This window comes from Hibiscus syriacus, unplaced genomic scaffold (genome assembly GCF_006381635.1).
Source record: "Hibiscus syriacus cultivar Baekdansim isolate YM2019G1 unplaced genomic scaffold, ASM638163v2 tig00004013_pilon, whole genome shotgun sequence".
Taxonomy (NCBI): Eukaryota; Viridiplantae; Streptophyta; class Magnoliopsida; order Malvales; family Malvaceae; genus Hibiscus; species Hibiscus syriacus.
In genome coordinates, this window is record NW_024061992.1 from 202,034 (window position 1) to 217,821 (window position 15,788).

Genomic DNA, 15,788 nt, shown 5'->3' on the forward strand with positions numbered 1-15,788 from the left:
TTAAGTTTTAATCTTAAAATAATTTCAAAACAATTTTACAAAGTATTTCGAACCATTTCAAAGCCAAAAATTCCAGATTACTCAGAGGGAACCAATTCCCCCTGAATGGTTTGGCTCCAAGAAAAACATAATGATCAGAGGGAACCGATTCCACCCCCAAGGGGGTACCGATTCCCCCTGTTTAACGGTCAAAATATTTGAATTTTACACTTAGGGAACCGATTCCCCATGAGAGGGTACCGATTCCCCCCACGCTCCAAGCTGTTTTATTAATGGATTCTCATCTCCAAATGGCTCCAAAACTTCCCCAACGGCTATATACGATTTCAAACACATTTCAAGCTATAAATACAAGCTAAGGAAACTTGAAGAAGTAAGAGAACAACTATCCAAGCAATCAAACATAAGAGAAGAGTTTTTCAATCTTATTTCATATTTCTCTTGTAAATATTTTGTTCTTGTGAGCTCAATCTTGTAAACACCTACCTTTGAGTGGTTTTCTTGTTTACTTATTTTATCCTTTTGTAAAGGGGAAATGTTCTAGCTTAGCCCGTGTAAAAGCTAGGGAAAGGTTCTAGTTTAGCCCGGAAAAACTAGGGAGTTTGTAAGGTTACTCTTTATCCTCAAAAGAAAGAACAAATTAGTGAATTTGTTAGAAAATCCTTGGTGAGGAGCTAAGGTATTGGACGTAGACTTTGGTTGAGAAAGTCGAACCACTATAAATCGTTGTACAATTCTCTATCTTTCAATCTCCTTACTCCCTAAACACAAATCATTCCGACCCCTCTTTGCAAACGTTCTGGTTATCGATTTGAGCTTCCAAAAATCCTAACAGTGAGGATAGTATCTTAGAAAGACCAAAGAAGAACCAGTGCTACAATGAGCAAAGACTCAGCCTTACAAATCTCTCTAAGGGATGGTAACAAAGGACTTAAACCCACTATCTATAAGGAGATAGGAACCATAAGTATCAAGGGAATATAGGTTGACGTCACAAGTAATAAATTACTTGATAAGTCAATAAAAGTCACAAGGACTTGAGAAAAGAGAATAATCTCATTTAAATTATATGAAAGGTCTTTACAAAATGAACAGAACTAGCCTATTTATAGTAATTGAAGGGACTTGGCCGAACTGATACATCTTGGTTCGACCAGCCCTTGTGTCCCTCTAGAATGACATAATTAATTAATTAAGTACATGAATGAAAGGAGATAGGGCATGTCTCTTGGCCGAATGGTGCTTGAACCCCTTCAAGTTAGTGCCTAAATGAAGCATTAGGAGCCTTGGTCGAATGGTTAGCTTGTTTGGTGGCGCGCCTAGGAGGAGTCCACATGCTTGGCACATGGTTTCTGGTCACAAGGCGTGCACATGGTTGTCTAAGAGGCTTATGGTGTAGCCTTATGCATATGATGAAGACCAAACATGTGCAGCAGCCTTGGGTGTGAGTTGAGCTATCGTCAAGCTTGCATGTGCATAGCTAGCTAGCAATGTAAGGACTGGTGGTGAATGATCTTCTTAACAGTGATCTCCCAAGCTCCCTGCATCACCTTCAGCTATGTTCAGCTACATTTGTTGTCACTTTCAGCAACTTGTCTTTTAATAGTCCAACTAGATGAGATTAGCTAGCCTTGAGCTCCTCCAGCTGAGTTGAGTTTTCCATTGTGTTCCATGAGCTTCCATGATGTTTTGAGCTAATTGTGAGATGCATATGGATCCCAAATACTCCAACAAGCTTCCCAAATGTGTGCCATGCTTCCATGTACCTACATGTGCGAATAAAACAATGTAAATAAAAGGCATTGAGCTTTTATGATCTAATACCTTGTTGTCGTGCATGATTATAGTCTTGTGAGCTATGAATGCATGTCATGAGCAAAGTACATAATGATATAACATATGTGAGCTAATGTATAAGACTTAGGAGTTGAAATGAATTCACATGAGCTATCAAATGAATTATTAAGCATGTTGCCATTTCATAAATGTAATGAATTAGGCTTAAATGAATGCAAGACTAATCTAACATACTTAACATACTTGAAATAACAATGTCCATCAATCATAAAGATGTGGATATGTTAAGTTACTTTACTCATTAAATCACATAACGAACAACCTTAGCATGATATGTATGATTATTTCATATATGATCATAATGATATAAAGTAAGTAAAGTATTAAGATGTTTAAGAATACTCCCTTTTCATGTGGTGAAAATGTGCTTGCATCACCTATAGTCAGGCCAAACGTTTGGTTTCAATAGATCTTACCTCTTAGAAAAACTTCGTCTAATGTAATATCTGTAATCTTTTGTTTACAAGTAAAACAATGTTATTTATTAAGATATTTTGTATTTGTCCAATAATGTTAATGGGTGGACTCAAGTTTTGGCATTTCAGGCACAAGTCTTTTCAGGTTTTAACTTTTTTCAGGTCTTATCCTTTTTTAGATCACTCTTTTTAAGTTTATATTTAGGTAAATTATATTATGAATCATTGATTTATTATCTTTGAGTTTATATGAATTGTGTTTCTGTATGCGTGATTTGTGACCCTTGATTAGTTCTAACTATCTTGTTTGTTCTTTTAATTAAACATTTTAAAAAATCTAGAATATAATGTTTTCCACTTGACTGCACAATCAAGGCTTTCACCCCTTCCCCATGAACTATTTGACCGTGGAGCAATAATAGATCTTCCTCTTGATACTTTTTCCATTGATTCATTTTTTATACTAATGTTTTTGTTTATTACTAATTAAACCATGAACGTTGACCCCCCTCAATGTGCTAATGTTAATTGCAACTTAAGTTGATCATTTTGCATTGCTATTATAAAGTCACCTTTATTCCAAGTCTCCATCTAATTTTGCAGACAACGTTTGTTAGCTAAAATTCAATTAAATGGGTCATGTTTCTCTGTTTCATGATAAGAACTATTGCATTTACATGTATCTCAGGTTGCCTTGTATTTTGTCATCAGTTTTTGTTTGCTACTGCATGTTCCCTTGAGAAGTGAAGGTTCCAAGATCTCTGCCTAAGGTATCATTAAATCAGTAACAATTCATTTCCTTCAATTGCAATTTAAGAGTAATTTCAATGACTTTTGTTGTGATTTTTTAACTTCTGGTATGATATATCATTTTCTCAACTAGAATTAATAATTTAAAGATTTATTATATTTATTCACTTTCCTTGAAAAATGATGCAACAGAATCAAGCAAAGAATTCATAATCCTAGGTGATTTCTTATGTTAATGATTTTGTTTATTCTAGTGAACAATGTTGAACTACATTATATTTCACATGGATGCTTGTAAACTTTGATTTATTCCTATTTTTAAGTATTTTTACTTAATTCGACTCGTAATTAAATTTCAAGGTTGTTATTGCATATTGTTACAGATTAAATTTGGGTGATAAAAGTAGGAAAAATATTTTGAAAATCAATATTGATTAGCAGCATTTTCAGCAAAAAATGCCAGCATAAACATAACTAATAACAGTATTTTCAGTAAAAAAATGCCAGCATAAACGCTGCTAACAGTTGCAATGCTTTTTTGCGTCAAGAGGGTTTTTAGTGACGCTTTAAAATGCCACTATAGGGCTAACAAAACTGATATAGACATGTTTTATTGTAGTGTGTTTCCATTCAAGATCATTGGCATTTTTCAAAACATAACATAAACATTGGGTAAATAGACTTCATACGTCTCCCTTTTATTTATAGACTCACTTAGATCCAAAACCATACTATTTAGAGCTAGGCTCAATGCACCAGTCTTACCTCATATACTTCTCAGAGGTAGGCTCAACGCATCAACCTTATCACATACATATATTCCTAATAAGTCATAAAAAACACACTAGAGTACTATTTCCTAGTCACGTGTTTCATATCTAAAGGTCCTATTAAGAACAATTTCAATTAATTCAACTTCATACAAGAAAGTCATTATTTGATGGATAACGTCATATATATATATATATATATATAATTCAAAACTATAATATTATTGATCATGATCAACCTTAAAGTAGATAACAAGAAATCTCTACTCATACATGGACAGTCGAAAATCTATTCTCGTCACACCATATGCATATTTCTAATATACTTTCATATTTGCTTCCGAAAGTTGCTATGCATCAAATAGTAACTAGTATATTCACATATAATACATACTTCATAAACACTTACTAGGTTCACATACTCCTAATGCCACAATCAATCATCCACACGTCATGATATCTATATATATATATATACCATAAAGATCACATACTTCTAATATACCGTAACTCATAATCAACATACTTTATTGTAGATGTTTACAATATTCATATTTTCATTACGCCATAACTCATAATCATCATATCACAATACTCATGCTTACAATAATCATCTGCTTCCAATAAACCTTAACTCCTAATCAACTTATCATAATACAAATGCTTGAATTAATCATGTTCTTTCAATTATCCATAAATTATGTCATAAGATACAAGCTCACTATGATAACATACTTTAATCAATACATCACCAATTAAAAACAATAAGTGTACATAATTTAGGAACTACATTTAAAAGTTCACAAAAAAACTAAATCTTCATTCAACATTGATGTAATACCCCGAATATCGGGTCAGTGACTAAATTAAAAAGATTTAAAATGTGGAGGATTAAATTGAATAAGTTATAAAGTATAATAAATGGTTTAAAAATTGTTTTTAAGACCAATTAGTAAGAAATGAAAATTGAAAGGGCATTTTGGTCTTTTAGAGGGAAATGAGTTTAAAATTCATTTTAAATTAGGGTATTTAAGAAAGGGAGAAAAAGGGGAAAGTTAAAAAGAAGCTAAGTTATCTTATCTTCTCCTTCTCCCCGTGTGCCCGTTCTCTCCATAGCCAAAGGTGAGTTTCCTCTAAGTTGATTTTTCCTTTAGTTTAATGGTTGGTTTTGAAACCTTAATTGTTATATAGGTTTAAGGAGGGTTCAAGGATGATTAAAACTTAGTGAGTAGTAAATTATTGGAGATTGAAGAAAATGGGTTTTTGAATGATATGTTGAAATATGAGTTTTTATTGTGGTTTTTGTCAAATATGTAAATAAGAGATTAGAAGCATTGGATGTGATTAAAAACATGTATGAAAAAGTAGTATGATTCTTGGTTTGGGATGTTCTTTGGAGAATTTAGATGTTATAAGAAGCTAAATGGAGGAAAGTTAGTTGGGATAATTTATGTCAAGTTTAAAGGTATTGTTTGAGGTAAAAGTAAGAGATTTAAACGAAATTTGGGTAAAATCAAGCTGAAAATGGAAAATCTAGGTAAGGGTATCGGTACTGAAAGATTAGTACCGATATTATAGGTTTAAAATTGGGGAAATAAGATGAACAATATCAATACTGATGCAATTATTATCGATACTGCTCTGACTATTGATACTAAGAGGAAGGTATCGATACCATGGATTCCAGAATGCAGAAATGGTATCGATACTGAAAGGGAGTATCGGTACCATAGTATAGAAGTATCGATACCATGGTAAGGGTATTGATACTATTAAGCCTGGAATTTTAAGATATGATGAATTTTAATAGAAATAAAAAATAATAATACTTTTTAATTATTATTAAAAGAATAAATGTTAGAAATTATACTAACAATTGTATGGTATGTGTAATAATGGATGTTTGTGTAGATCATAACCAAGCTCTATAGTCAAGCAAGAAAAAGGGCAAAGATAAAGTTGCCGAATAGCTAGGCTTCTCAGGAAAGTGCATTTAACGTATGTTTTACAGTATTTGATATATTCTTATAATGTGTATGGAAAAGATATTATGAATAAGTTTTAGAGTATTAACTGCTCTAAAATGAATTAATGAATGTTAAATGCATAATAGTGCATTTCGGCATAAAAGGTGCCACTAATAAAAGTTAAATATATAACGGTGCATTTAGGCTTAAAAGGTGCCACTAATAAAAGTTAAATGCATAACAGTGCATTGCGACATAAAAGGTGCCAGTAATAAAAGTTAAATGCATAATGGTGCATTTCAGCTTAAAAGGTGCCATTAATGAAAGTTAAATGCATAACGGTGCATTTAGGCATAAAAGGTGCTACTAATGAAAGTTAAATGCATAACATTGCATTTAGGCATAAAAGGTGCCACTAATGAAAGTTAAATGCATAACGGTGCATTTCGGCATAAAAGGTGCCACCCATGGTATTCATAAAAGGTGAATGACCATTTCGTTACTTCGGTGCAGTGCATGTACTTTACATTTCTTATTTAACAAACATTGGGCAAAACAAAAGATAATTGGGAAAATATACAGAAAAATAGGTATGCTTGTCATATTGAGAATAAATTTGAGGACTATATGAAAGAAGCTTGGTTTAACTGAGATGGTTAACTGATTTTTATGAAGTACACGATTTAGTTCATATTTCAATAGCCATGATATGCTTATGTATGAAATTCAATTTATTTACAATTTTATGCCTCACTAAGTAAATACTTAGCGTATTTTAATTTCAAGCGTAGGTAAAAGCAAAGACTAACAGAGTAAGGAGTGTTGCAGAGATCATCAATCCAAGGTTGACTCATCAGTAATTGTAGGACAATTATGTTTCTTTTTTATAACTAGATGGCATGTATATGAACTTAAGAAAAACGCTCTAGAATGTATTAAAGTTACAATTATTGTAATAGGTTTCAACGAATGTGTTATTATTATATGAAAATGTTTTATTTTATTTTTGAAACTAAATTTTATGGGTTTTACAAATTAGGAAATGTTTTAAAAGTCATGTGACACCTATGACTTGTGTACGAAACGTATACGAGAAATGAGTGTTACATTTATTGGTATCAGAGCTACATGTTTAGTCGATTCTCAGCCAAAACTGGATTTATTTGAATTTAGAAAAAGGGATTACTTGTCATTAAGATTGTCAAGGTTACTGATAAGGTGTCATTAAAATGTGATTGATGACACTCCTTACTAACTTTAGTATTATTATTATGTATATCCTAGAAGATGTCAGAATCTTCGAACTCGCGAAGAGCGATTGAATGATAAAATAGAGAAGGATCAGATAGCAAAAGCTATGAGGAGAATAGTGAGCATCTGATTCCATCTGAGAATGCTAGTGCACCGGTACATCAGGGTATGCACGGTTCCAACCTCCTCCGCCTCCCTCTGCTCCTCCAGCACCGAGGATGATGATTCTAAAATAGCTGAAGAGTTTGGGAGCTCCAGAGTTCTAGGGAGAAGAGGATGAGGGTCCTATGGAGGCTAACTTATGGTTAAATGATGTTATGGTAATGTTTGAAAGTCGTCTCTGCTCAGATTTGAAAAAGTTAGGTGGATTTTTATCTTTACTTTGAGTGTGGTCGTCAAATACTACAATATATGCACCACCGGAACAAGTGACATGGCATTTCTTCCAGGAGGAATTAAAGAACAAGTATGTAGGTAAGCAGTTTAAACGGGTGATGTTGCTAAAGTTCCTTAATTTGAAACAAGGTGAACGAGCTGTACATGAGTACGAGGCTAAGTATAACAAATTGAGTCTTTTTTCTACTGAGGTAGTTCCCAATGACAAGGCTCGATGTGATTGGTTTATTGAAGGTTTGAGGTCAAAGTTGAAAGATATGATATTGGCTTTGAACTTGCTTATCTTGCAAGAAGTCATAAACTGAGCCAAGGCTATTGGAAGAGCTCAAGAGGAGACCCTAGCAATAGAGCAGAGTATGCAGACGGGGAAAAGAGTTGGAACGTCTTCAACTACCCATCATGCTTAGAGAGGCAAGGGCTCGAGTTCTCGATATACCGATAGAGATAGTTCTGTTGCAACTTTGTAGAAAACTAAACAATCCAGTCTTTTACTGCTAGCTCGGGTAGAGAATTTAGAAAGAGAACTACATGTCAGACATGTGGTAAATTACATCATGGATTATGCTGATTTCTCAGTGGGGCTTGTTTTTAGTGTGGTGAAACTGGTGACTTTTCCTGAAATTGTCCTAAGAAATCTAGGGACAGTTCGGCCCAATCTAAGAGATATCTGGTAGCTTCTAATAAAAGCAGAGTAAGAGGTAGATCCAGAGGACAATCTGAATCAATGTCGCGACAAGAGACTCGAGGCGTCGCAAGAATTTACAATATTAAAACCAATGAGGATCAGGATGACCTGAAGATCATCTCATGTACATTCCATCTTTTTGATGAACCTGTGTTTGTTTTAGTTGACCCTGGTTCTACACACTCATACATTAGTAAAAAGTTGGTTAGAGCTAGAGGAATTCCTTTAGAACCAATTGTTAGTGAGTTTACAGTGGTAAACCCTATGGGCCACAGCGCGAGAGTAACTTGGGTATGTAGAAAATGCCCGATAAAGATTCAAGGGATTGTGTTAATGGCAAACTTAATGGAGTTGCCTTTCGATGAGTTTGAAATAATTTTGGGCATAGATTGGTTGTCTCCACATCATGGATGGGTTGATTTTCGTAAGAAGAGATTATTTGTGAAAGATGCGGAAGGCTCCGAATTAGTAGTGATTGGCGAAAAAGCGAAATATCCATCCAATATGATATCAACCATGACTGCAAAGAAAATTATGGAAAAAGGGTGTATAGCTTTCTTATCTGACATTATAGACACTCATGTAGAAGAAGTGAGAGTAGATGATATTCTCATGGTTAGGGAGTTTTCAGATGTTTTTCTAAAGAGTTACCAGGTTTACCTCCAGACCGCGAGGTGAAATTTTAGATTGAGGTTTACCTGGGTACCGAACCTATTTCTATGGCTCCATATTGAATGAACCTAATGGAGTTAAGAGAGATAAAAGCCCAATTACAAGAGTTACTTGATAAGGGATTTGTGAGACCTAGTGTTTCTCCTTGGGGAGCATCTGTGGTTTTTGTGAAAAATAAGGACGGGTTTATGTGATTATGAATCGACTACCGTCAGTTAAATTAAGTAATGATAAAGAATAAATATCCTCTTCCCATGATTGATGATTTGTTTGGTCAACTGAAAGGCACAACAATGTTCTCTAAGATAGACCTGAGATTGGGGTACCACCAATTAAAGATAAAAGAGGATTATATTTCAAAGATAACTTTTCGGACTCGGTATGGACACTACGAATTTATGGTGATGCCATTTATATTAACTAATGCTCATGCCACATTTATAGACTTGATGAACTAAGTATTCCAACCTTACTTGGATCAATTCGTGGAGGTATTTATAGATGATATGTTGGTGTATTCCAAGTCAAGAGATGAACATGATGCTCATCTTTGAGTGATTCTTCAGACACTTCGAGAAAAGAAGTTGTATGCCAAATTATCCAAGTGCGAATTTTGGTTAGCTGAGATTGCTTTCCTTGGTCATATAGTCTTCGCAGAAGGAATAAGCATAGATCCCAAAAAGATTCAAGCTATAGTGGATTGTCAACACCCAAAGATTATTTATGAAGTTTGGAGTTTCTTGGGGCTTGTTGGTTATTATAGACTGTTCGTGAAGAACTTCTCAATGTTAGCTTCGCCGCTAACTAAGTTGTTACAGAAAGATGTACCTTTTTTTGGTCAGAGAAATGCCAAGAAAGTTTTGAAATGTTAAATAGATTCATAACAGAGGCCCCAGTGCTAGTACAACCTGAGTCAGACAAAGACTATGTACTCTTTAGTGATGTTTCTCACAATGGGTTAGGATGTGTGCTTATGCAAGATGGAAAAGTTGTGTCTTATGCCTCAAGACAGCTAAAGAATCAAGAGATAAATTACCCAACACATGACTTGGAATTGGTAGCGGTCGTTTTTGCTTTGAAAATTTGGTGCCATTATCTATACGGTGAACGGTGCCATCTTTATATGGATCATAAGAGTGTAAAGTACTTGTTGACTCAGAAAAAACTGAATTTAAGACAGAATATGGATCGAGCTCTTAAAAGATTTTGATTTGATCATCAATTATCATCCAGGAAAAGTTAATATGGTATCTAATGTACTTAGTCAAAATATATACTTTTGCAACTCTACGGACTTTGGATGCTCGTACGTCTTTAAAGGAATATGGTTCCTTGATTACTGAAATTAGTTAAAGTCGATGCTTTTGGATCGGGTAAAAGAGCTGCAAGGTCAAGATGAGAAATGCTTGGCAAGAATAGTGCAAGTAGAAAAAGAACAGGTCAAAGACTTCGAAATGAGAGCTGATGGATGTTTATATTATCATGGAAGACTTTGCATTCCCGATAATGATGAACTGAAGAAAGATATTCTTTTCGAGGCACACTATAGTCCTTTAATGATGCATCCAAGACGGAATAAGATGTATCTGGATTTAAAGAGTCGTTATTGGTGGACTGGCATGAAAAGAGCTGTATCAAAATTTGTTGCAAAATGTTTGACATGTCAGTAAGTGAAAGCTGAACATCAAGTGCCTTCCGGATTGCTACAATTGATATTCATTCCTGAGTGGAAGTGGGAACGAGTTACAATGGATTTTATTTCGGGGCTACCTTTGTCACCAGGTAAAAAGGACTCGATATGGTTAATTGTTGACAGATTGACCAAGACAGCTCACTTTATTCCAGTTCGGGTATATTACTTGATTGATAAATATGTTGAATTGTATATAAAAGAGATAGTTTGGCTGCATGGGGTGCCTATATTGATAGTGTGTGATCGAGACTCAATATTTACTTTAAGATTCTAGAAGTCCGTGTATGAGGCATTGGGTACTCGATTGAATTTCAACACAACTTTTCATCATCAAACAGATGGGCAGTCAGAACAAACTATTCATATATTAGAGGATATGCTAAGGGCATGTGTGATTGATTTTAAAGGATCATGGGAAAGGTATTTTCCTTTAGCGGAATTTTCTTATAATAACAGTTACCAATCGAGTATTAAGATTGCCCAATATGAAGCTTTGTATGGAAGGAAGTGTAGAACACAAATAAATTGGTTTGAACTAAAAGATCGAGACCTAGTTGGCCCGAAGTTGATGAAATAAATGGAAGAGAAAGTGAAAGTTATCCAGGATAATCTAAAGATAGCCTCTGATCGAAAAAAGACTTATGTTGATTTGAAAAGAAAAGAAATTTAATTTCAAGTGGGGGACAAGGTATTTCTGAAAGTGTCGCCTTGGAAGAAAGTATTACGGTTTGGACGCAAAGGAAAATTGAGTCGAAGATTCATTGGAGCTTATGAGATTTTGAAAAGGGTCGGACCAGTAGCATATCAATTAGCTTTGCCTCCTGATATGGACAAGATCCATGATGTTTTTTACATGTCGATACTTAGAAGGTACTGATCAGATCCATCACATATTATCACACCAGAGGAAATAGAGATCTGACCAGATCTGACTTACGAGAAAGAATCAGTGCGGATCTTGGCTCGGGAAAGCAAAGAACTGTGTAACAAGAATATTCCTCTAGTTAAAGAACTTTGGCAAAACAATATGGTAGAAAAAACTACTTGAGGAAATAGTTTCCACACCTCTTCGTATCAGGTACTTCTTTAAATTCGAGGATGAATTTTTTTATGCAGGAGAATTGTTATACCTTGAATATCGGGTCAGTGACTAAATTGAAAGGGTTTAAAATTTGGAGGATTAAATTGAATAAATGATAAAGTATAATAAATGGTTTAGAAATTGGGTTTAAGACTAATTAGTAAGAATGGAACAATGAAAGGACATTTTGGTCCTTTAGAGGGAAATAGATTTAAAATTCATTTTAAATTAAGGTATTTAAGAAAGGGAGAAAAGGGGGAAGTTAAAAACAAGCTAAGTTATCTTCTCTTCTCCTTCCCCCTTATGCCCGTTCTCTCCATAGCCAAAGGTGAGTTTCCTCCAAGTTGGTTTTTCCTTTAGTTTAATGGTTGGTTTTGAAACCTTAAGTGTTATAGAGGTTTAAGGTGGGTTCAAGGATGATTACAACTTAGTGACTAGTAAATTATTGGAAATTGAAGAAAATGGGTTTTTGAATGATTTGTTTAAATATGAGTTTTTATTTAGGTTTACAAGTATATTTGACTTGTCAAATAAGTAAATAAGAGATTAGAAGCATTGGATGTGATTAAAAACATGTATAAAAAAGTAGCATGATTCTTTGTTTGGGATGTTCTTTGGAAAATTTAGATGTTATAAGAAGCTAAATGGAGGAATGTTAGTTGGGTTAATTGATGTTAAGTTTAAATTTATTATTTGAGGTAAAAGTAAGAGATTTAAACGAAATTTGGGTAAAAATCGAGCTGAAAAATGGAAAATCTAGGAAAGGGTATCGATATTGGATGAACAATAACGATATTGTATGTTTAAAATTGGGGAAATATGATGAACAATATTGATATTGATGCAATTAGTATCGATACTGCTGTGGGTATCGATACAAAGAGGAAGGTATCGATACCATGGATTCCAGAATGAAGAAATGGTATCGATACTGAAAGGGAGTATCGGTACCATAGTATAGAAGTATCGATACCATGGTAGGGGTACCGATACTATTAAGCCTGAAATTTTATGACATGATGAATTTTAATATAAATTGAAAATAATAGTACTTTTTAAGTATTATTAAAAGAATAAATGTTAGAAATTATACTAACAATTGTATGGTATGTTTAATAATGGATGCTTGTGTAGATCATAACCAAGCTCCAGAGTCAAGCAAGAAAAAAGGGCAAATATAAAGTTGCCGAATAGCTGGGCTTATCAGGTGAGTGCATTTAATGTACGTTTTACTGTACTTGATATATTCTTATAATGTGTATGGAAATGATATTATGAATAAGTTTTAGAGTATTAACTGCTTTAAAATGAATTAATGAAAGTTAAATGCATAATGGTGCATTTCGGCATAAAAGGTGACACTAATAAAAGTTAAATGCATATCGGTGTATTTCGGCATAAAAGGTGTCACTGATAAAAGTTAAAAGCATGACGGTGCATTTTGGCATAAAAGGTGCCACTAATAAAAGTTAAATGCATAACGATGCATTTCGGCATAATAGGTGCCATTAATGAAAGTTAAATGCACAACAGTGCATTTAGGCATAAAAGGTGCCACTAATGAAAGTTAAATGTATAACGGTGCATTTCGGCATAAAAGGTGCCACGAATGAAAGTTAAATGCATAACGGTATATTTCGGCATAAAAGGTGCCACCCATGGTATTCATAAAAAGGTGAATGATCATTTTGGCACTTCGGTGCAGTGCATGTACTTTAAATTTCTTATTTGACATACATTGGGAAAAATAAAAGATAATTGGGAAAAATATACAGAAAAATAGGTATGTTTGTCATACTGAGAATAAATTCGAGGACTGTATGAAAGAAACTTGGTTTAACTAATATGGTTAACTGATTTTATGAAGTACACAATTTAGTTTGTATTTCAATAGCCATGATATGCTTATGTATGAAATTCATTTTGTTCATAATTTATTCCTCACTAAGTAAATACTTTGGGTGTTTTAATTTCACGCGTAGGTAAAAGCAAAGACTAACAAGAGTAAGGAGTGTTGCATAGACCATCAATCCAAGGTTGACTCATCAATATTTGTACGACAATTATTTTCTTTTTGATAATTAGATGGCATGTATATGAACTTAAGAAAAACGCTCAGGAGTGTATTAAAGTTACAATTACTGTAATAGGTTTCAATGAATAATTTATTATTGTACGAAAATGTTTTACTTATTTTTGAAACAAAATTTTATGGGTTTTACAAATCAGTAAATGTTTTTAAAATCATGTGACACCTATGACTTGTGTACGGAAACGTATACGAGAAATGGGTGTTACAATTGAACACATTCATCACAATTGAATGGACAACCACTTAACTCGATGGCTCAACCACACAATTCGACCCCAAACGATTACGAACTCACTATAGAAGATTTGTACACTAGTTTTGCATCATGATACACTCACTAAGGACCATAAAAACACATTAATGAGTCATTAAGTCTTCCAAATCATAGCAAAATATTATGCTTCTAAAACATAATGAAAATCAATCGAAATATCAAAATACTTACTTTTTATGCGATCTAAGTTTCCTAACTCAGTGACATTATTTTACTTTAAGTAAATCTGATTAAGAAAAAACAAAATCGACATCTAAACATAATGTAATCCCAAAGAAACAACAACACTTTATACAACTCTAGATTTTCTAAAAAATCAAAATCAAGCTTGTTTAAAGAAATCGATATCTAAATCATTAGAAATAAAGAAGATCAATTTAATATAATAATAATCATTATTAAAACAATTTAGATTCATCAAGATTCATAAAAAAACAGATCAATAAATTACCTCAAATAAATATTATGAAAATATCATTTATTCTTAAAAAATCATAATCAAAACTAGTGATCTTCAAGATCGCTTCACTATTGGATCTTTTAATTGATAAATCATAAAAGAGATTCAAAGAAATAATATTTACCATGTTGACAAAAAATAAAGAAGAAAATCTTTAAGAAAAGTCTTAAAATTAAGAAGAAGAGAAACTTGAAAACTATGAAGAAAGAAGGAAGAATTTGATTGAAATGAAAGAAGGTAGAGAAAAACAAGATGTATTTAATCATCAATGGCAGCAAGAGTTGAGAAGGAAAAAAATAGAGATAATTTTGGTTGAGAAGATGAAGATAGTCAAGAGAAAATGAGTGAAAAAAATATGTATTTGGATTCTAAAATGAATTGTGGAAAAAAGTAGTTAAAAACTTTAATTTTGTAATTAAAATGAACTAAAATAAAATAGAAATCAAGAGTTAAATTTGATTAAGTTCACGTCAAAGCAAGGACAAAAATGGAGGGAAAATATCTTGGCAAAATTGCTTTATAGATTTTAATATTTTGATCATTTTACAAATTAGTCACTAAAATTGTAATTTTGACCAAATTTAATTTGGTCACTTGATAAAATCAAATAAGACCTTATTAAAATAATATTAAATATTCCAAAATCATATTTTAACAATTCCAAAATATTTTCAACATTAAATTACAAAAATTACGATTATATCGAAAATCACTAGATCACCAACTTGATACTACTAACCCGGATTTTGAGATATTATATTTCAAGTCTTTGGGCAAAGAAGAAGTATCTCTACATCCTTTGAGGATTCCAATGGAAGGGTGGAGGCATGTTTGCCATGGCAAAATGAAAGGAAAAGGCTAACTTTCCTTTTGCCAAGGCAGAGGCATCTCGACACCTTAGAGAAGGTATCTCAACATTCTTAAGAGGTAGTTCAATGCTATATCAACAAGAGTGGGAGGCATTCCTACATTAGCCAGGCTTTAGGGGTAGGGGAATATCAACACTCTATTATAATGGAGGCCTTCAACTCTTTTGTTCGATTTCAAAAAGTGACCTCAATTATCTGAAAGTTTGAGGTGTCTAACGGTTCTCGGCTATGTAGAGGAGGCTTCTTAGTCTACGATAGTGCATTATGGCAAGTACGGAGGCCTTTCTATGTGTTCCATGCATTGTATATAAAATTGAGGTATCTTTTCCATGACAGTATCAAGTAAATATATCTCGATTCTCCGTTAAAGTAGATGCTTTCAACTCTTTCAATCAGTTTAAGGACGTAATCTTGCTTGTTCGGAGGGCATGAGAAATTCAATGTTATTCGTCCAAGTAGAAGAGACTATATAGTCTATGGTAAAGGAGGCATCTTTAGACGTACTGAACACTACATGTAGAACGGATGCATCTTTATCATGGTGTTACTTGGGAA